The sequence below is a fragment of the Scylla paramamosain genome, chromosome 8 (genome assembly GCF_035594125.1).
Source record: "Scylla paramamosain isolate STU-SP2022 chromosome 8, ASM3559412v1, whole genome shotgun sequence".
In the NCBI taxonomy this organism is placed as follows: Eukaryota; Metazoa; Arthropoda; class Malacostraca; order Decapoda; family Portunidae; genus Scylla; species Scylla paramamosain.
In genome coordinates, this window is record NC_087158.1 from 28,403,369 (window position 1) to 28,427,039 (window position 23,671).

The 23,671-nt window shown below is 43.4% G+C and overlaps 1 long non-coding RNA gene across 1 annotated transcript in view; it reads left to right on the plus strand.

Annotated features, from left to right (window-relative positions):
- The window catches only part of LOC135102607 (uncharacterized), a 128,933-nt gene extending 121,418 nt beyond the window's left edge, over positions 1-7,515 (plus strand). Inside the window, exon 4 of the long non-coding RNA XR_010269701.1 lies at positions 7,387-7,515. This is a non-coding gene — a long non-coding RNA (uncharacterized LOC135102607). The remainder of the gene's footprint in view (positions 1-7,386) is intronic.
- Positions 7,516-23,671: the final 16,156 nt, after the last annotated feature.

Genomic DNA, 23,671 nt, shown 5'->3' on the forward strand with positions numbered 1-23,671 from the left:
ATCACAGCCAGACTAGAGACGCGGGAGGTGGAATTGTTACCGGTGAGAAAAATGTAAGAGGCAGACCAGTAATTGTGAACGGCTCTAGGTAGGAAAAAAGGGAGTCCGTTGTGTAACTTAATCATTCACTCACTTATGTTAAGACTGTGAGATGTATGAAATGTAAATGCAAGTTCGATAATTTACTACAGTTGAGAAAATTTATTATGAAGGATCCTTGCGAAAAAATAAAAAAAATAAATAAATAGATAAAAAAATAAAAAGTCAGTAACCTAACCATTCACTCACATGAATAAAGACTTAGAGAGGCATGAGATATAAATATGCACAAGTTCAACAGTTTACCACATCAGAAAGAAACCTTTGAAAACTGTACCATTCACTCAAATAAATTAAAACTTATAGAGGAGAGGTATAAAATATAAATGCAAGCTCAATAATAATAATAAGAGATGTTTTACTTGAGGGCTTCTTAAGATAAATTGGAGGAAGAGGGGAGGAGAAGCAGGAGTGTGGCTTGGAGTGGAGGAGAGACACTGGAGGAGGGAAGAAGGGAGGGAGGAAGGAGGCGTGGAGGAGAAAGGTGGAAATTAAAAGCATTTTGAGGGTGGGAAGCGATATGACAAGACTGATCGTAAGAAAAATGAAAACCGAAGGAGGAGGAGGAGGAGGAGAAGAGAACAAAAATATGAGAAGAAGAAACGTTGACGGTGTTAGAGAAGGAAGAAGAAGAAGAAGAAAAAGAAAAAAAAGAAGAGGAGGAGGAGGAGGAGGAGAAGGAGGATAAGGAGAAGGAGGAAGAAAAGGAGGAGGAAGAGAAGGAGGAGGAGGAGAAGGAGGAGAAAGAGAAGGAGGAGGAAGAGGAATAGGAAGAGGAGGAGGAGGAGGAGGAGTAGGAGGAGGAGGAGGAATGAAAGAACATCAAAAAAACGAGAGAGAGAGAGAGAGAGAGAGAGAAAGAGAGAGGAAGAGGAAAGAAGCAGCAGCAGGAGGTGAAGGAAACAAAGAAAAGACGGAGAAGAGGAGGAGGAGGAGGAGGAGGAGGAGGAGGAGGAGGACGACAACGACGAAGAGAAAGAAGCAGACGAAGAAGATAAAAATTGGAAGCAGAAGAGGCAAGGCAACAGCGGGAGGTGAAAGAGACATCCATGTTACTGTTTAATCCGATTTTATGAACCTACCGTAAAATAAATACACTCTCTGGACGTTTTCTCCTTTTGCTTCCCCGGGGCAATTTGGAGGCTGTCACAGGGAAGGCTGTTGTGGTGTATTGCCGGGCCGGGACAGCTGGGTGGCGGTGAAGTGTCCGGCGCACGTGGGGATGCTACTCTATTGCTTGTTGGTGCCAGATCAGTTTCGTACTCCTGGTTGAAGAGGATCATCCCCATCTGACGTGGAATTGCTGGAAAGAGAAGAAAGAGGAGGAGGAGAAGGAGGAGGGAGACTAGGAATAAAGAAAAGGAAGAATGTAAGATACTAGCAAAACAAAATTTTAATATATTAGGAGCAGACAAATTCACATGTTGTCTATAGAATAACACGTGGTGGAGTAAGAGAAAGAGAGGCTAGAAAGGGGAAGAGAAAGAACACAATATACTAGAGAAGTAGAAAAGAAATTAATGTAAATAATAATAATATATAAAAAAAAGAGATCAAGAAAGTTCCTAATCGAAGAGAACAGTACCAACAGTTACAAAATGACCATGAGAACACTAGAAAAAAAATAAATAAATAAAATAAAGGCTCGAAAAAGAGGAACGAACAAAACTTACGCGTATCTCTGGACTGCCACGTGTAAGCCTGGTCGCTTCTTGCAGCTTCCCTTATTTCTTATGTTCTTATGTTCTTATGTATGAAAACAAACGAAGAGCAAGTGGCTGGCATGACGCAAATGGCGAGTCACGGAATAACCAAACAATAACATCACACCTAGCAATCTCGTGGAGCTCGTTACGGCAACACACAAATCAAAACACAGGTAGGAATAATGAACTTACGTCAACCGGAACAGGAGACAGAAAAAAAAGGAGGTTGTAAAAATATTAACAAAACTCTTTCTATAAAATTATGAAATATGAACATCCTAAAGCAGCGCCAGCGAAGTGAAAAGCCTTGTTCCCCCAAAAAAGTGACGCAAAATAGTTTCCGCCGTCATTAGTACACCTGCACCTTGCCGCACGTGTCGCCCGCAAGGAAGGTGAAAGGTGACACTCTCAGGGTGACACGCGTGGGAGTTTTTACGCAAGTAGATACCATTCACCATCCCAGAGAGAGAGAGAGAGAGAGAGAGAGAGAGAGAGAGAGAGAGAGAGAAGCGAACAGGGACAGAAAGATTAACAGACAGATAAACAAGATGATAACGGTAGAGACAAGATAACTATGTGAGATATCTTGAAACCTATGGAATACTACGTCTTCCTATATATATAACATTAACTTGATTACTGAGAAGACAGTGACTAAATATAAATCTAAAAGTAGTAGCATGAGTGACAATCTATATGCGTCGTGAACTCTGTCATTACTCCATTGCTCTGTTTTTTTTTTTTATCCTACAATTGTATAACTTTCCACAAGACATACAATATTCATCTGACATTTTACAGCAACCACGGAACGGAATATTACGGTATACTTTCCCAGTCCTCGTTCTCGGCACTGACACCTTGATAACACAGTGAAGTATATTATTAGCTAAAGCCAAACTCCTTGAAAACCTCTCAGTGCAGACAAAGAAACCGCCAAGCTGACCATCCTTGTCAGTGATACAAATCAGTGCACAGGGGTGATTTTATTTACGTGTTGGTGTGAGAGTCAATTGTGGTGCAGGGATTGGTGTTGTCTGCGTCATATTACAATTATCAGGAACAATACTACCGGAAGTTGAGGTGTTTCATCATTGGCGAAGCGTGAAACGTGATTATACCTTCCTAACGCTTCATTTGGTGTGATAACGATGATTAGCACGAAATGTTCAGGATGTAATATAAGCTTCCATACAAATACTAGCTAGTCACTTTCGAATACACACACACACACACACACACACACACACACACACACACACACACACACGTTTTTTTTTATTCAGTAGAGGAGAGTCTATCATTAACTAATTCTTGTATCAGTGTACGTATATATATTTTTAGACTGAAGCATCCTAGTGGTGTTTTTTCTTCTGTGTCAACCCTTTATCTTCATCCTACTAGTTATGTCTCTGGTGAAGAATGCAAAGGAGAAAATCGAAAGGATACTGATTCTCTTGTACTCAACAATACCGAACAAAAATATATAAAAATCGCTATTTTTTTCTCACATAATTACCTGTACCCAAGTAATTGACGTGTGACATATAGCCTGGCTTTTATATGCACCAGTCTTTTTTATCTATTTTTCTGTTCCTCTTAGTATTTACGGATGGATGTCTGCCAGCATCAAGCCGTCATCTGATAATTAAATCATTCTCCCCGAAACTTCTTCACGCTGCTTCCCAAACTTGGACGGAGCGATATTAAAAGTTTCATCGCATTATCCCGCTTAGGTTGATTCCGTTATTAAGCGATACCGCAGCTTGTGCTCTTCAAGTCCAGTCCTGCTCGTAATTTCTCGCGTGATATATTTTGCCGCGACAACGAGTGTCCTAGAGCGTGCCTTCAGGATAGCGGAGAAGTTTGCGTCCTTGTGTATTTCAGCAGATCACATTCACGTTTTTCTGTATTAACTTTCACGTCTTCTGTATTAACTTTCACCGCTACAAGACACGTCATTCTTTAATTAACCTCTCCGGGATGTATCTTTTGTTCTGCAGCCACGTCTAAATATTTTACTGGCTAAATATTGGAAAGGCTATTCTTTAATTTTTTTTTTCTCGTAGATGTTTGAAATTATTTTAGGCAGTGCTTTCTGTGCACTGAATTGTTGTATACCGCAGTAAATGTTTAAATTATTAAGTGCTGAAATTAAGCTGGTGTTGTTATTGTGTACGTGTATTCAGTGTGAGTTTGGATAAAATATGTATGGTTAGAATTATTCATGTTGCTGGAATACAGAATTGAGTTTATAGCAGGAATGTGGAATTATAGATATGGGTAGAATTACATGAGTGGATGAAATATACACAAAGGTGGAATTCATTCTGTTTTTTTCTGATATGCTAAGCAACGTAAAGTAATTTTGTTTTGTTTTTTCCACCGATTCATACAACCAAGATTACAATTATGGAAGTACTGACTGGCATAGTCTGTCACGATGAAAAGAAAAAAAAAGAGTTCCCTGATAGATGGAAAGAAAAACAAAGACAAAGAAAATTAAAAGAAAAAAAGAGAGAAAAAAAGTAGAATTAGGAAGAAAGACGAGGAGAAAGACAAGAGGGAGTAGGAATAGAAACTTAATAATACTGAACTATATGTAGTATTCAATTGACCTTTACTGATGCACAAAAGAGAAGGAGAAGAACAGGGAGTAAAAATAGGAGCTTAATAATAGTGTATATATTGTAGTACTGAACTGATCTTTACTCTTACTCAGCCTGCACTGTCCCCCCCCACCCACCACCCCTTACCCCTTCAATGTGCATGGCCGACACTGACTGCAGAATAAGAAGTGTGTTAATCTCAGTTCACATGTCACCTTGTCTACTGGTGGCACTCGTGGAATGTTTAATGGTTTGCTTGGATATTTCGACAGAACTTCCCCAGGTTGCGTTTTCTTTGCTGCCCGGTATGGGAATTAGGTGTTTGTGATGAGCAGGTGTTGATTTACAAGATTCGTCCTTCGTTGATACTGTCCTCCTTCTTCTTCTTCTGTTCCTCCTCCCTCTTTTTTTCCTTTTTTGTCCTCCTCCTACTTTTCTTTTTCTATTTGTTTTCTTTCTTTTCTGCTTCTTTTCAATTTTTTTTATTTTCTTTTCCTCCTTTGTGTTTTCCTCTTATTTCTACTCTTCTCTTCCTTCTCCTCGTCCTTCACTTCTTTTTTCTATTTTTTTTTCTTTTTTCTTTTCTTCTTATTTTTCCTTCCTCTTTCTTCTTCTTTCTCATCTTCCTCCTCTGATTCCTGACAAGAAGCACATTGTATACCAGACGTCTCGAGATTCATGCATGACCCTGAGTTTTGTCAATAAATCGAAGAAGAAGAAATGTACTTCAGAATCTTATGAAATGTCTTACCGCTTCACCAAATCCACGAACAGAAACAACAATTTGCTAGATCCTGCGAAGCTCGATAAAAGAAAGTGTAAGAATTATATATGTATTTTTTTTTTCTTTTTTTTTTGGGGGGGGGGGTGGGGTGAGACAGTATGAAGTTTTATATATATTTTTTTTTTTTAAGAATATGGATGTGTTGAAAATATCGATAGTTGTCATTTATAGTAGAATGCGAAGTAGATGAGTGAATGAAATAAGTACATATGTGTAGATAGAGAAGTCACTTGAACAGACAAATAGTTAAGTCACATGAACTAATCACACAATCCTGAATAAAAAAAAAAAATTGTGTAAACGAGTAGATAACTCATAATAGATAAATAAATAGAATAGATATAGAAGTCAGATAAATAGAAGAATACCTAAATAAAAACAAACACAAATTAACGAAACAAAACAAAACAAAACAAGAAACAGTAAAACCCTTCAAATTCCAACAGACGAAGGGCGAACACATGCATCACAGCTACACTCAGGCAATGACACGAATGACGCTTCACTAATCAAGATGCCAACACTCAAGAAGAACCAGTGGCCTTGACATTACCGACTCCTGACTAATACAGTGGCGGCCCGCAACACGTGACACCTGACGGGCCTGCAGTGAGGGGCGGGGTGAGGCGGGGTGGGGAGAGTGGAAAGGCCTGGCGTGTGAGAGAGGGTGGAATCTCTCTCTCTCTCTCTCTCTCTCTCTCTCTCTCTCTCTCTCTCTCTCTCTCTCTCTCTCTCTCTCTCTCTCCCTCCTCGTACTTTTGTTGCCCCGCGCTCAACTTCGGTGCACCGCCACACAGACGCGGCCGAATTACAGAAGCGACGTAAAATCCAATTCGAAATGAGACTTGTCCAGTTGCTACCATGATACTGTCTACTTCTGGGACTCACTATCTGTATGAGGTGCCCCGTCACACAAGTAAGCGGCTTTATTGGGGCAGGAGGACACGGAGGATAAAGAAGAAGAGGAGGAGGCCAGAGGGTACAAAGGAAAGAGAGAGAGAGAGGGAGAGGGCAACAGTAGCAAGAGAGAGAGAGAAAAAAAAAGCACGTATATGTTATGCAATCCTCGTAAAGTGTTTTCATTATTCTTTTGGACAGGAGAGAGATAAAATTGAACGTGTGAGAGGAAGGTTTAGAGCGTCGAGGAGGGAAGTGAAGGCAAGGGCCGTGGATGGAGCATAACGAGCGAGGCGAGGACGAAAGTACAGTGAAAAGGGAACGTTGAGTCGACAGTGAAAAGTTTATTACGTGCTTTCTGTCTGTATAAAACGCTTGTAAAAATGGACTCTACACCCATGCGCGCGCACACACACACACACATACTCACACATACACAGAGACAGAGAGAGAGAGAGAGAGAGAGAGAGAGAGAGAGAGAGAGAGGGGAGAGGAGGTGGTAGTGTATATACAATAGGTACGTTTTTATTCTTCATTTTTCTTTTTTAAAATTTTATGTTTCCTTCCCAGACGCCAAAATGTCAGACGTACCTGCATGACAGTCACTTTAATATTTCCTTCCTGCTTCGTGTCAATTTAGGGAAAAGTGTCTTAAACGCCGCGGCTTTTCCTGCATGAGTGCTTGTAATTTCAACGTTTACGGGGCTAAATGAACACATGCTTGCACACGCACACGCACACACACACACACACACACACACACACACACACACACACACACACACACACACACACACACACACACACACACACACACACACGCTGAATTCTAGACGAGGTGCAGGAAATATTTTCTCTCTTTCAATGTTATTTTTTCCCTTCAGAGTGACGTGACGTGTACATAAAACCAACACGTTATCAGGAAAGGAAAAGTTATCTCCTTTTTCCTCCTCCTTTCCAGTCCCTTCTTTCCTACTGCTTTCGTTACCCACTTTTTTTTATTTCTTTTAATCCTTTTCCAGATTTTTTTGTGTGTAATCATTATATTATTCCTTTTTTTTTCTTTTATATCGTCATCAGATTCACAAATATTATGTTTAGATACATTAATTTCATCACTTTTTCACGCCTTTCATCAACCACTTCTTTTTTTAATTTTTTTAATCCTTTACCTGACATTCATTTCCTTATACAATCATTATATTTCTCCTCTTTATCTCGTCTCCTCATCAGATTCAAAGTCTCGAGTCTAGATGCATTAATTTCATCATTTTTCTCTTCCCCTCCTCAGACCTCCTCGAGAAGACACACACCTGGGCGTCTCCAGGATCCTTCTGACACACAGGTAAGCCCACGTGTCCATTACAAGTCGCTCAGGTAGAAATGAGGTAAGGATCAAGGCTTACCTAAGATCTGCTCCCTGTCCCTCCCCCCTTCTCTCTTTTTGTATTATTCTTTGTATTAATTATCTCTTTGGCGTCGTCTGTGTTCTCTTAGTGTGCGTCTGTTCTCCTCATCCTCCCTTTTTTTTCCCTCCTCTTCCTCCTCCTCCACCAAGAGATAGTATGCAGCCATCCTTGAGAGCTGAGGAAGGGGAAGGAGTGAAAGGAAGAGAAGAAGAAGCACAAGAAGAGTAGGAAGCTTGTGCAGGGCGGAGAGGAGCAGGTAGTGTGTAGGCTGGAGGAGCAGAGGCTTGTTAGATGAGATTACTGGGCGGAATGGGCGGCACGAGGGAGGTGCGTAATTACACCAACCAATAATTGCAAACGTAAACTTTCGGGTCGTGGCGCCTGAATTACCGCCAATAATTATCTGGCAGCAGGCGATTCCCACACCCTGGCCACCGCATTGCCGCCACCCGTGACTCTGACTCCCGGCCGGCAATGCAGCTCGGGTTGTTCCTCCGTCAGTAGAAGCAACTATAAAGGAGGTTTAGTGGAGGAAAGCTTGTATTGTTGTCAGTGTGGCGGGTTTATGTTATCACGTGTAGTTGTATGTATCGAGAACACCTGAACATCATTACCTGTAGTTGTTTATATCGAGAACACCTGATTCGCTTCTCGTGATAAGTTATGATGGTCTTAATCAGTGAATCGTTTTGTCTCTAACATCATACACCGTTGCTGTTATATACTGTGTTCTGCTTTTGCTGCTTTTCTTCCTCCTCTTCTTACTCTTTAGTTTCCTCCTTCTCCTCCTTCTTATTTTTTATTCTTCTCCTTCTCCTTGTTCTTGTCCTCTTTCTCGCTCTTTCACTTCTCTCTCTCTCTCCCTCCCCCTCTCTTCCTCCCCCTCCTCCTCCTCTTCCTCCCTCCACACAGACACACTTCCCCCTCTTCCACTTCCATTTCCACACCTACAATTGCGCTACAAACAGCAACATAACAGCAACAACAAAGACAACAAAATGAGGGCAACAGTTCACTCCACAGACTGCCTTTACTATGCGTCTCTTGACACGGACAGAGTAACATCAGTGAAAGATCAGAAGTGAGGGACAACTGACACTGCCTCTGTGAAACGCACCAGTGGAAACAAACTCACCCCAACCTCGTCTTTTGCGTCTTCCTCCCCCACCGACGCCTTGAAGATTAATTAGAGCGTGTCCAAGGAAGGAAGGGGGATTTTGCAGGTTGGTTTGCTGTATTACTATGGCCAGTGGGTATCGCGTGGACGAGAGAGACGCTTACTGGGGTCTGGTGGGTAGTCATCAGATGTGATATGGGTGGGAACTGTACTCGTGAAGGTGGCTATACATAAATTCAGTTGCTTCTTAGATATATTGAGTTAATTCTTAGAGATGATTAAGTAAGGATGCTTGACAGGTTTAGATTTTGAACGGTATCGCTTTGGTGGTTTTGAGAATAAAAATCAGAATTCATTTTTGGGAATTACGTTATGAATGATGTGTGTGTGTGTGTGTGTGTGTGTGTTAAAGTTTCATGTTTACAGTACATCTTTTCCTTTTCACTATGAAATGACCAGAAAGAGAGAGAGAGAGAGAGAGAGAGAGAGAGAGAGAGAGAGAGAGAGAGAGAGAGAGAGAGAGAGAGAGAGAGAGAGAGAGAGAGAGAGAGAGAGAGAGAGGCAAAATGGAAGAGGAAAAAGCAAGAAATTATCGAGTGAAAAGGAGGGAGAAAAATGCCTTCATAAAACCTTCTCTCCAGCCTCTGTGGTAATGAAATTATTGCTTCCACCTCCAGACTAAATCCTCTCTCTCTCTCTCTCTCTCTCTCTCTCTCTCTCTCTCTCTCTCTCTCTCTCTCTCTCTCTCTCTCTCTCTCTCTCATCCTTTCATCCTGCAACTCTCCCCTCTTTGTCCTGCACTTTTATCCTTCAGCTCCCCGTCCTCCATTTTCCTTGTCCTCGCCCTTGTCCTATCGCACGCTGCACTATTTTCTTATCGGGACGTGTGTCTGTTATTTTTTTTTTAAACTTTCCCAGTAAAAAAAAAATAAAAGTTCTTGGAGCACTGACGTGTGTTGAGGAAAAATATATACACCAGTCTTTCCCGTTCATGTTTGTCACAGAGGCGGTGTTTGTTTGCTTGGCTGTTTGGAAATAGTGTCGTTGGTGGAAATATATAAACTGGATTAAAAAAATGTCCACTTCTTTTTCTTTTCTTCTTCTTCTTCCTCTTCTTCTTTTTTTAGGGAGGGTGAGGGTGGGATTGGAGGGAGAGGAAGATATTTGTCTGTTATTCCAATAATATCTCAGAATTTTAAAAGTTTTCTCATTTTTTCCTCTCTCTCTCTCTCTCTCTCTCTCTCTCTCTCTCTCTCTCTCTCTCTCTCTCTCTCTCTCTCTCTCTCTCTCTCTCTCTCTCTCTCTCTCTCTCTCTCTCCACCCTTGATTGGATACTTCCCTGGACGAAAGGAAAAATTCGTTTGAAAATGGCCTGTCATTATTTTATCAGACCTCGTGGCGGTGGCGGAGGCGTCCCGTGACTGTCCCTTAATTAGATTTATTTCGATTTCTTCTAATGCCGTTACTTTTGTGCCGGAGGGGAAAAACACAGCTGGAGTTTCATATATAAGTTATGACACTCCTAAGTTATATGAATGGCGGAAAATAAGTGTGATGGTAGGTTGTTAATTACTGTCTTGGGGGAGATTTCGTGTACCCCTTCCTCCTTCTGTTCGTTTTCTTCTGTCTGGGTTTCTGTGTCTCGTTTTCTGTTCGTCTTTGGCTCCCTGTGTCTCCGCGGAACTCTAATTATAACTCCCTGACACCTGTGATGCCCCTTTGTTCGTCCTAATTTCCCTGCGGTGCTGCCAGTTTTCGTTATAGTCTTCTTGTCCCTCTCTTTGTCCCTTTGGCGCTCTCCCTCTCTCTTTCTCCCTCACCCTCCTCCATTTGCTTCCCAGACTCCCTATGGGGCCGCCGGTGTGTGCCGGTGACGACGCAAAAGCGGTTCTCAACTTTTCCGTAAAGACTAATTTGGCCCTCCCACCTGGCGTTCCGGGGACACCTCAAAGGCCGCAGGTGTTCCGGGAGCGAATATGCGCTAAAGTAATTGGAAGTTGGTCTTTCCTTTCCGTGGGGGAGTTTGGACGTAAGCTGATTATTACCATTGTTCTGCCGGTTGTTTTGTGTTGCTGAGTCGAGCTGTGCGGGGGAAGAATGTGATATGTTTATGCCTTCGTCTTGTATTGCCTTTGAGAATACGGGTTTAGGACTGTGAGTTTGGGGAAAATGTAACCACGCGTACACTTTTATGATACTTATCGTTGGTGGAGTGAAGCTGCCTTAGTGGTTGACGTTCAGGGAATATAATGGTTGAGTGTCGTGGCAATGGCTGTCGACGTCTGCCCGGAAGGAGTGTTTTCATGCCGTATTTTTCTCCCTGGTGGAATTGGTTTACGCCGCAATAAATATTTAAAAAACACATGCAATCGCACTTTTGTTTTGGCAACACGACTTGCAATACGAGCTCACGGATTTTCGCAGTCGTTAGCAAGACTCCCCTCCTCTCCCTTCCCTTCCCTGCCTTCCCCTTCTATCCCCATCCCACTTCCCTTTTCCCTCTCCCAGTCACCCCTCTCTCCCTCTCCTCACCCACACCACCAGGGTTCCAAAGCGCTCCTCCAACTCACACGTATCGAGGTGAAATTATCTGAAAATCGCCTCCAAGAAAACTTTAGTGGGCCAACTTGTGCCACTGACTCAGGACTGACTTGTTTAACTTGCTGACACTGGCAGGCTGACGGATCTGATTTTCTGCATCGTTAGTTTATGCACGGCTGGAGGAAAGAGGAAGACTAGCGGTTCGACAGATAGGCAGGGAGGGGGGGCAGGTGGAAACAAGATACTATGAATGGCTAGAGGAAACAGGCAGAACAGGAAACCGACAGGCAGACAAGCAGACAGGCTGGAAGGTGAGGACAAGTTAATGGTAAACCTTGGTGTTATTCTCTCCATGCTAACTGATGTGCCGTGAGAGAATTACCTGCCCAAAGCAATCAGTCGAAGTGCCGCAGGTAAATGTGTAGTTCACCTGTTCCTTGGTTAACTGTGTATTTATTTATTTAGTTGCTGTGTGTGTGTGTGTTTGTGTGAGGGCAAGAGTATCACGATAGTAAAGTTTTTGCGGCGTTTCCCAGTTATTGTGTGTGTGTGTGTGTGTGTGTGTGTGTGTGTGTCACTGTGTGGGTGTTTTTTGTCAAGAGTGTTGTGGTGTGTTTTGTGTCGGGTTAACGCTGAGTGAGGTTGTGGTATGTAGCTTTCATACCTTCCTCTGGTTGGTTTTTACTCCCTCGTTTTTCCCCCGAGTGCCCCTCTCCCTTATTTGTTACGACTCTCCTCTTTATCCACCACCTTTTCAGTCATCGTCCTCCTCCTCCTCCACCTCACTCCTTCACAACCTCCTCTATTATTTCCTCCTGCCGCAAGATGCCCCCCACACTTTTGGCAGAGTGAAAAAAATAACCATCGTAAAAGCACTCAGGGTTCCGTGTCAGCACTTCGCCTTTCCCTGCACGAAACATTTAACCAATTACTAGTTTTTCCAGGAATTCGTGTACCAAAGCTTTGCCTGGCTGGCCCATCACGAGAACGCTCCCCCAGCCAACACACGCCTATACTCTACAAAAATAAGTAAATAAAACAAATGAATACAGAACGAAGTGAATGAATGAATAAAACACTCCTGCTGCTGCTGCTGCTGCTGTTGTTGTGGCGTGGACTATAGAAACCGCGCAACACTAAAACCTCTATTCTGAGGCTCGTGTGCTGCCTGATAACGATTTGATTTCTGTATCCTGCAGTGAAGTAAAGACAGGTGGAATGGCTGAGCGAGAGGGCACGACACACACACACACACACACACACACACACACACACACACACACGGATAGACAGACAGAGAGATAAGTCACGTAATACATTAGATAACTATATACACACAAATTATATACATATTTACATAATGTATATATATATAATTATCAAATATGGTGCACACAGAACTTCACACACTAACTAGAAATAAACACACACACACACACACACACATACCGTGCCGCCTGTCTCCCTCTCGCTCTCTTCACCCCCCGCTGCCCTGTCTGCCAGCTAATTATCGGAGATCTTGCCTAGCGACGGGAGATCCAGGGCGCGGGACGGGAAGATATTTGGTGCCAGTGACGGGATGGGATCTGAGGGCAGCGGCGGGAAGGAATGTGGGTCGAGGGACGGGAGATGTGGAGGCAGAGACGGGAGGAAATGTTGGAGGATATATTAGTTTTTGGAGGGAAGGTTATTATTATTATTATTATTATTAATATTATCATTATTATTATCATTATTATTATCATTATTACTATTATTATCTTTATTATTATTATTATATTACTTATTGTTATTGACATAAGTTTGCTTCTGCTGCTGAGAGAGAGAGAGAGAGAGAGAGAGAGAGAGAGAGAGAGAGAGGATAGACGGAGGATGGAGAGTGACAGGCGAGGGAGGGACGGAGGAGAGGGAGATGGGGGGGAGTGTATAGCGGGAAAATTGATCCTCCACAACAAGTATGTCACGATCTATTGTGTTCATGGTAAGGGATCGCCTTTTGCTTCACCACTAAGGGCTACCCTAGTGCAGGATTACCGTGTGTTTGCAGCGTGTAAGAAAAAAGTAACATTGACACCTTTGATCTGGTCTCTGGGTGGACATACGGCTCGCCGCTACAAAGGCAAAACTAATATCATAGTAAGACTAACCTTGTTGTGATGACCACGTGAGGTGTTGGGAGAAGCCACTGCCTGCCTCAGTACAGAGTTGTGTTGTATCATCTTCCTCAGCGCTTCCGCAATGCTCCTAGTGTCCTGAGGCGGCAGCAATCCCATGTTTACTTTTCGTTTGCTCTTCTCTCGTCCAGCAGCTCACACACCTCCACATCAGAGGCCACACAGTCACCATACCCACGCACTGCACGCCGCTGCACGCCCTGGCTACTGCTCACAGGTTGTGTTTTCAAATTACAAGCAGTAACCAAACGGTCCCACATTCGACCTTCACACGCCAAGTAGTGACGTCAAGTTTGCTGCTGGCGAAGTGATACACCTGCCTGACAGTGAGATGGTGCCACCTCGTTATTAATTTTCTGCATTATTTTATCCTTATATGTGATTTTTTTTTAAGCCGTGATGGTTTGTGATGAAACTTACAGTGTTATCATAGCATAATTTTAAGGGTTTATAAGGACAGTGGATGTACGTATAGTTTAGTAACATCACTACCTCATCGTAACTATACTACTTGCCTCCGCCCCTCCCTCTCTCCTTCCTTCCTTTCGTTCCTCCTTCCTTCAACCGTCTCATCCCCACGCCTTCCCACCGCCGCATATCCAGACACCTCTGTACACCACAACAAATTTGAAAAGAGGATATGCAGGGAAGAGTTTCAAGTCATAGTAAAATATTGGTAACACTTCAGAAGACGTGGAAGAAATCGTATTCAATCGTATGTAGGCTGCTCATATATTCATAATCCTATATACAGTTTTGGGAGTGTCTCGTATCACGCATGTCATCGTTCCTTTTCGTTATCGTTGTTGTTATGGTTCTTCTCCTCCTCCTCCTCCTCCTCCTCCTCCTCCTCCTCCTCCTCCTCCTCTTCCTCCACCTGCAGCACTGAATCTGAGATGCTTGGGGTTACTCCATCTTCGTAACGCTTCCCTTTAAGGCAAATCTTTTCGATATTGGAACACTTCCCGCCACGGACGAGTGACAACCCAGCGCGTCCTAACAACCCTAGGAATCCAATAAGTGTCGCCAGAATTTACGACGCTTCGTGAATAGAATGAAGTAGATGGCGACCTGGCAGCGCTACCCCCGCTAAATCCAGTAATAGTGGAAGTAATAGCAGGAGTATTAGTAGGTACGGAGCAGTTTAAGCAGTAGTAGTAGTAGTAGTAGTAGTAGTAGTGGATAATAGCAGCCTCAATGATAACAAAAAGCAACACTATAGGCAAAGTTACATTGTGTGCGTTTGTATCATCTGTCTATTCAGCTATAAATGTACCCCATGTGTGAGTGTGTGTGTGTGTGTGTGTGTGTGTGTGTGTGTGTGTGTGTGTGTGTGTGTGTGTGTGTGTGTGTGTGTTGTGCTGCACCAGTGAGCTCAGCCACAGTGGTGTATCACGGTGTGTGCCGGTGTGTGCGTGGCGTGTGATACCTCTGACAGCGTCCATCATGAAAAAATGCTTTGAACTCCGGAACAACTTGTCGACAGGGAATAATGTCCAGCCCCGAAACGATGCCGCTCAGATGGAGTGTAACACATCGCTCCAAATCGTAGTAGTCGACTGGTATTAGGTTACCGTCAGAATGTAGCATCGATTACGTCATTAAAACCCCTACTGGTTAGATATTCCTGCAGCAAGGTTACGTCAATATCGATCGGTTATTGAAATATTTTCACGACATGAGCGAAATCATACTGTATATCACTAGAATCTATGGAGATTTAACAGAAGCTTTAAAATCATAGAAAAGTTAATAATGATGAATGTCCTTAGAAAAAAAAAAGAATATCACCAAATGATAATGAGAGATATTCGTTTCAAAACTTAAGTGACAATGTATTTTGCATATCTTTCTGAAGAATTACTGTACTGTTGCTGGAGAGGAATGAGTCACAAGCAAATGCTGTAATAGAGAATAAAGTGAGTCCGCTTCATAGGAGGTGAGGCAAATATTTCAACCAAAAATGTTTTCAAAATAGCATAGCGTGTAATATTATTTACTTATTTACTTGTTATTACATTCATTCCTTTATCCCAGTGACGAGCTGTAAAAATGTGCTTGTATTTCCATTCCATTCTTTCTAACTGAAATGTACACCTTTGCCTTTTCAACTCTCTCTCTCTCTCTCTCTCTCTCTCTCTCTCTCTCTCTCTCTCTCTCTCTCTCTCTCTCTCTCTCTCTCTCTCTCTCTTTGAGGGAACATTGGGCAACTATATGTATATATACAGTAGATATGAATAGAAACATTCATAACAAGTGTACTGATCTGTTACTGGTGCTTATCTAATCTAATATAATAATACACTACTGGTATGTATTATCCAACTTGTATACGCCATGTAAGTACACCTTGACACAGCTCTTATGTGGAAGAATAGATTGTGTTATGTACTGTTTGTGCAGCCTTCCCTGCGCCGCCGCCTGTCACGTGCACTCCAGCGTCCACTTCCTTCTGTACACCAATCATTCTTCAAGGAAAGGTCACCGCAGTGTCTTGGCCATTGAAGGGACGCCTACAGGGAGCAGCGCACACAACAACAGCCCTGGGCAGGCCTTTCCCTTCCAGCATAGTCCACACACACACACACACACACACACACACACACACACACACACACACAAACACTGTTCATTCTTCATTCTTTATATGTACACACAACAGTACCAGATTCCCTTCTCCTACACTAGCACATCCTTAATAGATGTTTTGCAATTGTATCCACATGTAGTCCCTCCTCGCCCCTCGCCTTTCAGAGCCTCGCCCTTCCCTCAGGTACACACACGAGGCTCGCGGATGTTATTGTCACATCCTTGTGTAACGCTGGAAGCCTGTGTGTTCCTTTGCCCAGCGCTGCCTCGCTTGTTTGGGGAGCTTCAAGTTAAGCTAGTAGAGAGATAGAGGGGAAGGGAGAGAGAGGGGGAGAGAGTACCAGAAACTGCGCCTAACAGACAGACGGACAGGCAGAAAGTGAGTGTAATATAAGGTGTACTGGTAATGCACTTCCGGCCGACAGGACACGTGACAGCCATTGGATTCTCATTTTGAATTTTTTTTTTTTTTTTCGCGGGCGGGTGTGGGTTGGATGTGTTGTACTGGAAATGTAACGAGGAGGAAAGTGGACAGCAGGTAGACACACTCTCTCTCTCTCTCTCTCTCTCTCTTTCTCTCAGTCGCGAGGGACTACCGCCCGTCACCACTTTTGAACTTTAATACCTAAACTTTTTAATTCTGAGACGCTCCTCCGGCGGTGCGTCGTGACGAAAAGTTGTGAACATTATTTTTGCAGAGTTTAGCCGCCGCCTTTACATTTCGTTACGTCCTCCTCCCGGTCATTGAGTGGCATCCCTTTAGACACCTGTGGCGGAGATGACGCGGGCAACACGACATGGTTATAGAAGTTTTCCTTTACGCATTGCTTCCAACTCCCGAATTTAGTTGTAGTGAGGCTGAGGTGGCGCTGGTGGCGGCTGAGTACTCGCCTTTCTAACCTAAGTGATACCAGAGTTCGTCCTCTTGAAGTTTGAAATAGTCAAACTTATATCAGTATTTAATATCGAGTTTCTTACAAATATATACATTTTTCAAGGTTCGTCCATCTACATTCACTTGAGTATTACATGTATTTTAAAAAGACTTCCCTCAAATACGTATCTACTAAACTATTCAGGATGTAATGCGCGTAGTTTCACGGATTCTCTGACTTTAGAAAATATTTTACTGTGAATAGAAAATCTTCCTCACAGATATACCGTTGTCAGATTCGTTATGGTGTGCGGGGATGGCTGGATATGTGGTGGTGGAAAGGTGGACGAAAGGCAGACACGGTGGAAGACACTAAAGAAGGAGAGTGGGTTGGACAGGAGGAGGGAGCGCTAGTTCTACATAAAAATACATAAAAAGACAATGATCTTTAAAGTGTACTGAGATCTGTTATGATTAAAACCTTGAGTAATGTTATCAAAACCTTCCATACTTCATCACGAAGGCCACGGAAACTACTTAAGGACGGACGGAGAGCCGAGAGGAGAGGAGGGAGTGAGGGAGGGGCGGAGTGTGGTAGCATAGTTAAGATGAGGCGTTGGTGCTGTTACTAAACTATACCATTGTCCTTTTAAAACCATAAATCATGCTATGACAACAGTAACTTTCATGACAAACCATCAAAACTTAAAAAAAAATTACATACAAGGTTAAAATAATGCAGGAAATTAATCATGAGGTGGCACCTTCTCACCGTCAGGGACGTGTATTACTCCGCCAGCAGCAAACTTTACGTCACTACTTGGCACGAGGAAGTCGAATGTGGGACTTATAACAAGCAATTACAAGCAGTGGTTACTGCTTGTAATTTGAAAACACAACCTGTGAGCAGTAGCCAGGGCGTGCAGTGCGTGGGTATGGTGACTGTGTGGCCTCTGATGTAGAGGTGTGTGAGCTGCTGGACGAGAGAAGACCAAACGAAAAGTAAACATGGGATTGCTGCCGCCTCAGGACACAAAGAGCCTTGCGGAAGCGCTGAGGAAGACAACACAACCCTTGACACAGCGAACACAACTCTGTACTGAGGCTGGCACTGGCTTCTCCCAACATCCCACGTGGTCATTGCAACAAAAGAAGGTTAGTGTTTATATGAAGTGACTAGACTTGCCCTTGTAGCAGGAAATTCCCTTCCCTACCCCGCCACCCCGCCATGACTGTATCAGCTGCTTACATAATCAGCTGTGCCTCCTTTGTATCTTCTCTCACACTGCAAACACGGTCTTCGCGCACCACAGTAAGCCTTAGTGGTGAAGTACACACGATATATTATGTAGAAGGCAATGAATCATAGCACTTTGTCGAGGATAAATTTTCCCGCGCTTCCATCTTATGCTCCTCCCCCCAATGTCTTCCTCCCCCTCGCCTCCTCCCCTCCCCTTCTTCCACTCCTTCACGTAATCCTTTCTTTTCACCGTCTCCTCCTCTCCCTTTGTATATGTTTATATAAGGTTTTTACTCAGAATAAGATATGTTTTCGCATCTTATAATATGTGACACGTCATGTTGCTCAGAGAGAGAGAGAGAGAGAGAGAGAGAGAGAGAGAGAGAGAGCGTTTGGAGACACGTGGCAACTATGTGAGTAATAAGTTTATTACATAATATTTAAGGACTGCTTTCATTCATGCAACGATTACTGCTTGGAGGTCAGTTCAGTTAGAAAGCTTTGCTGGCTGTTCTGTATATCAGCGACTCGGTGTACGCTTCATCCTGCAGGAGTAGCCACCGGTGATGCCACACGTCTCCACCACCCCAATTCATAAGTTGCAGAGCTTTGGAGGAATGCGAAGCCGACTCACTTGAAGTCGAATCGTTGAAGCTCCGGAATGAAGTCATCATGAATATAGTGATAAATGTTGCACTTCTTTCTCGTATTCATAGATACACAGACGCTTCATGTTTCTAGAAGCGTGAAGTGAATGAGATGATTCACTTGGAGTCGAATCTTTGAAGCTCTGGAATGCAGTCACGATAGATAAACATGTATGATTCATTTCCTTTCTCACATTATTGATACACACATACTTTCACGCTTCCTCTTGCACGTACTAGAAGAAACCTGAAATGAATTAGCGGGAAGAACATCGAAAGGATAGTGAAATGAGAGTAAGAGTATGGTGAATGAAAGTGATATTTAACGTAGAAACTAATCAGTGTAGCCTTCAACAAATTGCCTCGCCTCGCCACAGGAACACCATCCTGGCAGCTCGGGGTCGGTGGCGGGACTGGCGGCATGATGTAGTGGTGCATTTGTACATCAATTTCCCAGTATAGGCAATTTACATATATATGATGCATTAAACCAGTGGCCGCCCTCTGAACTTACCAAGCCGTATCATTCTATAAGGCCAGACGTTCTTTATATGTGCATGTCTATAGGAACTTTGATAATCTTAATTCATATCGGACACGCAAAGAATAGGCACGTGATGTAAGCCAAGAATTGTGCAAATGTATCGACAATGTAACACAGTACTTCTAAGGCGATGTACCAGTGTAGCGAGCGCTGTCTAATCCCTCCCTCTCTAAGCATTGAAGCCCATTTTCCTGCTGTAGAATCTTGTAGTTTTAATGGTGATGATTAACGAAGCAAATCTTGAGAGTTTGACGGACTTGCTTTGACGTGAATAGATAGTAATAATGTGCAGTGTCCATTTTCGAGACGCGATCATTCGGCTCCCCGCGTAGGTTTAATTAGGCCACATCAGAGCACACCAATACACCGAAATAGTACCTGGATGTGTGTGTGTGTGTGTGTGTGTGTGTGTGTGTGTGTGTGTGTGTGTGTGTGTGTGTGTGTGTGTGTGTGTGTTTTGTTGCCGTGCCCATAACGTAACTTAAACGACCTTCATAGTTACTGGTATCTTGTTTGCGAAAATAATGGTAATGGTGATGATGATGATGATGATAATAATAATAATGACAATAATAATAATAATAATAATAATAATAATAATAATAATAATAATAATAATACCAGCGATTGCAATCTATTGTGAAAATGCAATAATTCAGCTCCGACATTGTGATTTGTTCAAGGTCGGTGAAATACATGTAATGCAAAACAACGATTGCAAAAATATTTATATATAAAGGAGAAAAAATATATATGTTGCATTATGCATTGATGTCCTTCTCTCTCTGTGTGTGTGTGTGTGTGTGTGTGTGTGTGTGTGTGTGTGTGTGTGTGTGTTTGTGTGTACGGTTTCCGTAAAACACTTCAAAATGCGACCATAATATGAACTCGTGCATGCTCGTGGTATATACGAGTATATTCCTGTATTTATCAGGTATATATATATTCTCTTACAGGGATCCACCATAGTTAGCACGCTGACCCAAAGATCTTATTTTATCGCGAGTAAAATTCATGTGGAATGTTCGTGGTGTGCATTCCTTGGCGTGCGTAAAAGGAAAGAAATAAGAAGAGATCAGCAGCGGCTTGTGTGGCAGTAAGTGGGTCATTAGGGCAATTTCGGGGAGACGAGGACAATTCGTGCATGTATTTACCATTACCCGACCACTATGCTCAGCCTGCATTTCTCTTCCCAGACCCTCCTCCTCCCCACACTCTGCCTTCTCCTTCCAGCTGTCTGCCTCCTCCCCATTACACCCCTGCCATGCACTCCACACTGCACTTCCTCCTCCTGTATCAATCAATCTACTATTTCGCCACCTTCGCTTCACTTCACTTCATCTTCCCTTCACTCTCATCTCCCCCACTTCCACTTCTACTCCACACCATCAGTCTTCTTTCCATCTATCCACCTAAATCTGCTCCGTAAATGCAAATTCCACCTTGCATTTCACACCCTATCACCTTTTTCACTTCCACCCTCTGCAACCAAGATCTTAACCTCCTGTCCTTCTTACTTTCTCCCCACTAACATTCCACTCCCTGCCAAACTCAACCTTGCACTCCACACTCCTCCATTTCCCAGTCAACCCAAGCAGTCTGCCCCCCCCCCACTCCCCGTCCTCTCCCATTCCGCTCCCATTCCCTACGAGAGCAGCATGCCGCCCTGTCTACAGCATTCGTGCCGAGAGGGAAACAATTAAACTCGGGTATTATCCCATTGAGGATGACAAATTGAGAGCTTTTGATGCAGCAGACCGCAATCAGCTTCCTTCCTCCCTCCTTTCCTCGTTCTCTTCCTCCCCATCTCCCTCCCTTTCCTCTCTGTCTCATTGTCTTTCTCTCTCCCCATGTCTGTTTTTTTTTTCACTGTTCAATTTTCCATTCTAATCTAGTTTGTTGGCCAATTTTCCTTCTCATAGGCGTGTTTCTTGTTTGTCAACCTCCTTTGTGGAAAATGTTCGTTTGCCCGCGTCTCGATCCTTGAGTCAGAGGTAGAGAGGGATTCCTGGCACTAGTGAGCAGCAGTAAGACTAAATAAAGCAGAGGAGAATGAAAGGTAGGAGACGAAAATTAGTAACCAAGGAACAAGAGGAAAACTAGACGAAACTTAAACAGGAGGAGAAAGATAATAAACAAGGCGAAGATGAAGGACGAGGACCCAAGAAGGAACACAACTTAACAAAGAACAAGAAGACAACCATACAAAACCCAAACATAAGGAGGAGCAGGACTGTAAATAAAACAAAGAAGAGAATGAAAAGCAGAAGACGAACACTAGACAACCAAAGAAAAAGATGACCAGACGAAGACCAGAGAGAGGAAAACGTGGCTAAGATAGAAAAAAAAAGTATGAGACAGGAACAAGTGAAAAATAACAAGAAAAATAACAGAAAACATAAAGGCAAGACACGGATGATGTTACAACTTCCACGAGAACAGAATGCACAGTTACTTGAATGAAAGGCAACGCGACTTCTGTGAACTGATTCTACAATACTCGCGTCACTTCCAGCTGGGAGAAAAGGGCAGGTAGGAGGCTGCTGGGTAATAGAAAATTATGGAAGTATGAAGCAGAGATCGCCAGGAGCTATCAACTAAAATTGTCTGTCAGCAATTGTTGTGAGAGATATTTTGGCCTGGCTCAAATTAAATCACTGAATTGGGAGGGCAAGAGAGAGAGAGAGAGAGAGAGAGAGAGAGAGAGAGAGAGAGAGAGAGAGAGAGAGAGAGAGAGAGTGTATCTAAAAAACTAAAAACATCATAAAGAATAAAAAAATGACTGGGCATATTACGTCTCTAAGAACAGATAAAGATGGAAACTATGCATTTATATACGTAATCTCAAGGCCTCATTATCTATGTATATATTTATTTGCTCATTTATTCAGTTGTCGTGGCGGCGCAGTCTCCGTGAGGTGGTGCACGCCTCTCCGTCACTGCAGTAGCCATGAATATTGGCGCGTCCTGCTGCCGGTGTGATTTACATTCAGATGGATATTTAAAAACGGCGTGGCGAGGCGGGGAGGGAAGGGGTTTTGTTCTCCGTCCGCTCGTGATGATTGCATGTTCCGCCGGCGGGAGACTGTTCGTGTATGCTGGGCTGTGCTTGCTGTGCTTGCTCGTGTGTGTGTGTGTGTGTGTGTATGTGCACACGCCACGCAAACGTAATTTTTTTTTTCTTGAAATCCCCATAATTTCCTTAGGTGCATTAAGGTATTCAGCGCAGTCGTTCCTCTATCAGTCAGGAGGGAGCGAGGATTCCTGCCTTAAAGAGAATAATTATAGACACCTCCAGCTGCGGCTTCATTCTTCCACAGGGGGTGTAATCACTGTAATAACTATATATGCCACCAGCTGCTGCTCCATGCATCCTCTGTGGACGTAACTCGGGTAGCCGCAGGGGGTATAATCACTGTAATAACTAAAGACGGCACCAGCTGCTGTTCCATTCTTCCAGTGTGGACGTAACTCGGGCGGCCACTGGGCTGCATTCACCTCACAGACCCAGGAAGAGCCTCGCCAGGCCCTAACAGATTGAGAGCTCTTCCTCGATTCTTTGGGTGGTGCATGGCTGTTTCTAGTTAGTGGAACGATTTATGTGGTTAATTTAGATAACGAACGAGACTTTGGCCTGTTAACTTGTCGACGGATTTCCAGCAATTGGTGTCCAGTTCGTAGCTTCTTAGAGGTGTTAGTCTCGGGGCTGTACACACGGGGAAGCTACGGTGCTGAGTTAGGAAAAAACTCTTCGCTCAGCACCACTTGGCGTTGTCGATATACGTGCCACATAACAAAGAACAGGAGACTCAGTCCGTCTATGTGCCTTGCCGTGCTTTGCTGTTGCGTGACAGACACTGTAGAACAACCTAGGGAAGAGAAATAAACCCTTCGATAATGCTTGCCCTCGCATAATCACAGATATTAGCGGAGAGGCAACTTATCAATTCAGGTATTGTTCCGTGCGACCAATCATAACGTAATGCTGCATACCTCAGGCCGCCAACCCGTGCTCGCGTGCAGGACATGAATCACGAGGTATAAGTGCCACTCTTCCCTGGGGTTCGATCATGCTCATTATTCGTAAGAGACAACTAAAGACCAAGGACAAGCCCTCGAGGTCTGTTCATATATTCTGCTGAGACTTTTTGGAATGCCAAGGACGTCTGGATTGGGGCCCAGCGGGAGTCACAGGAAGGAATAGCTGCTGCTGTTGTCAATGATGCGGCGCGTATTGATCCCTTAGTCGTGCCAGTTACTGAAGTAAGTTTCAGACTTTACCTTCAACTAAAAGCGTATCTACAAAATATTTCCGTCTGAAATATGTATATTCATGAAAGAAAACGCGCTCTTTTCACCATTTACAAACATTTTTGCAATTGCATCTATTTTTGAATCCATACACGTACCCCCCGCAGAGGCTTTGTGCCAATATTTGTAC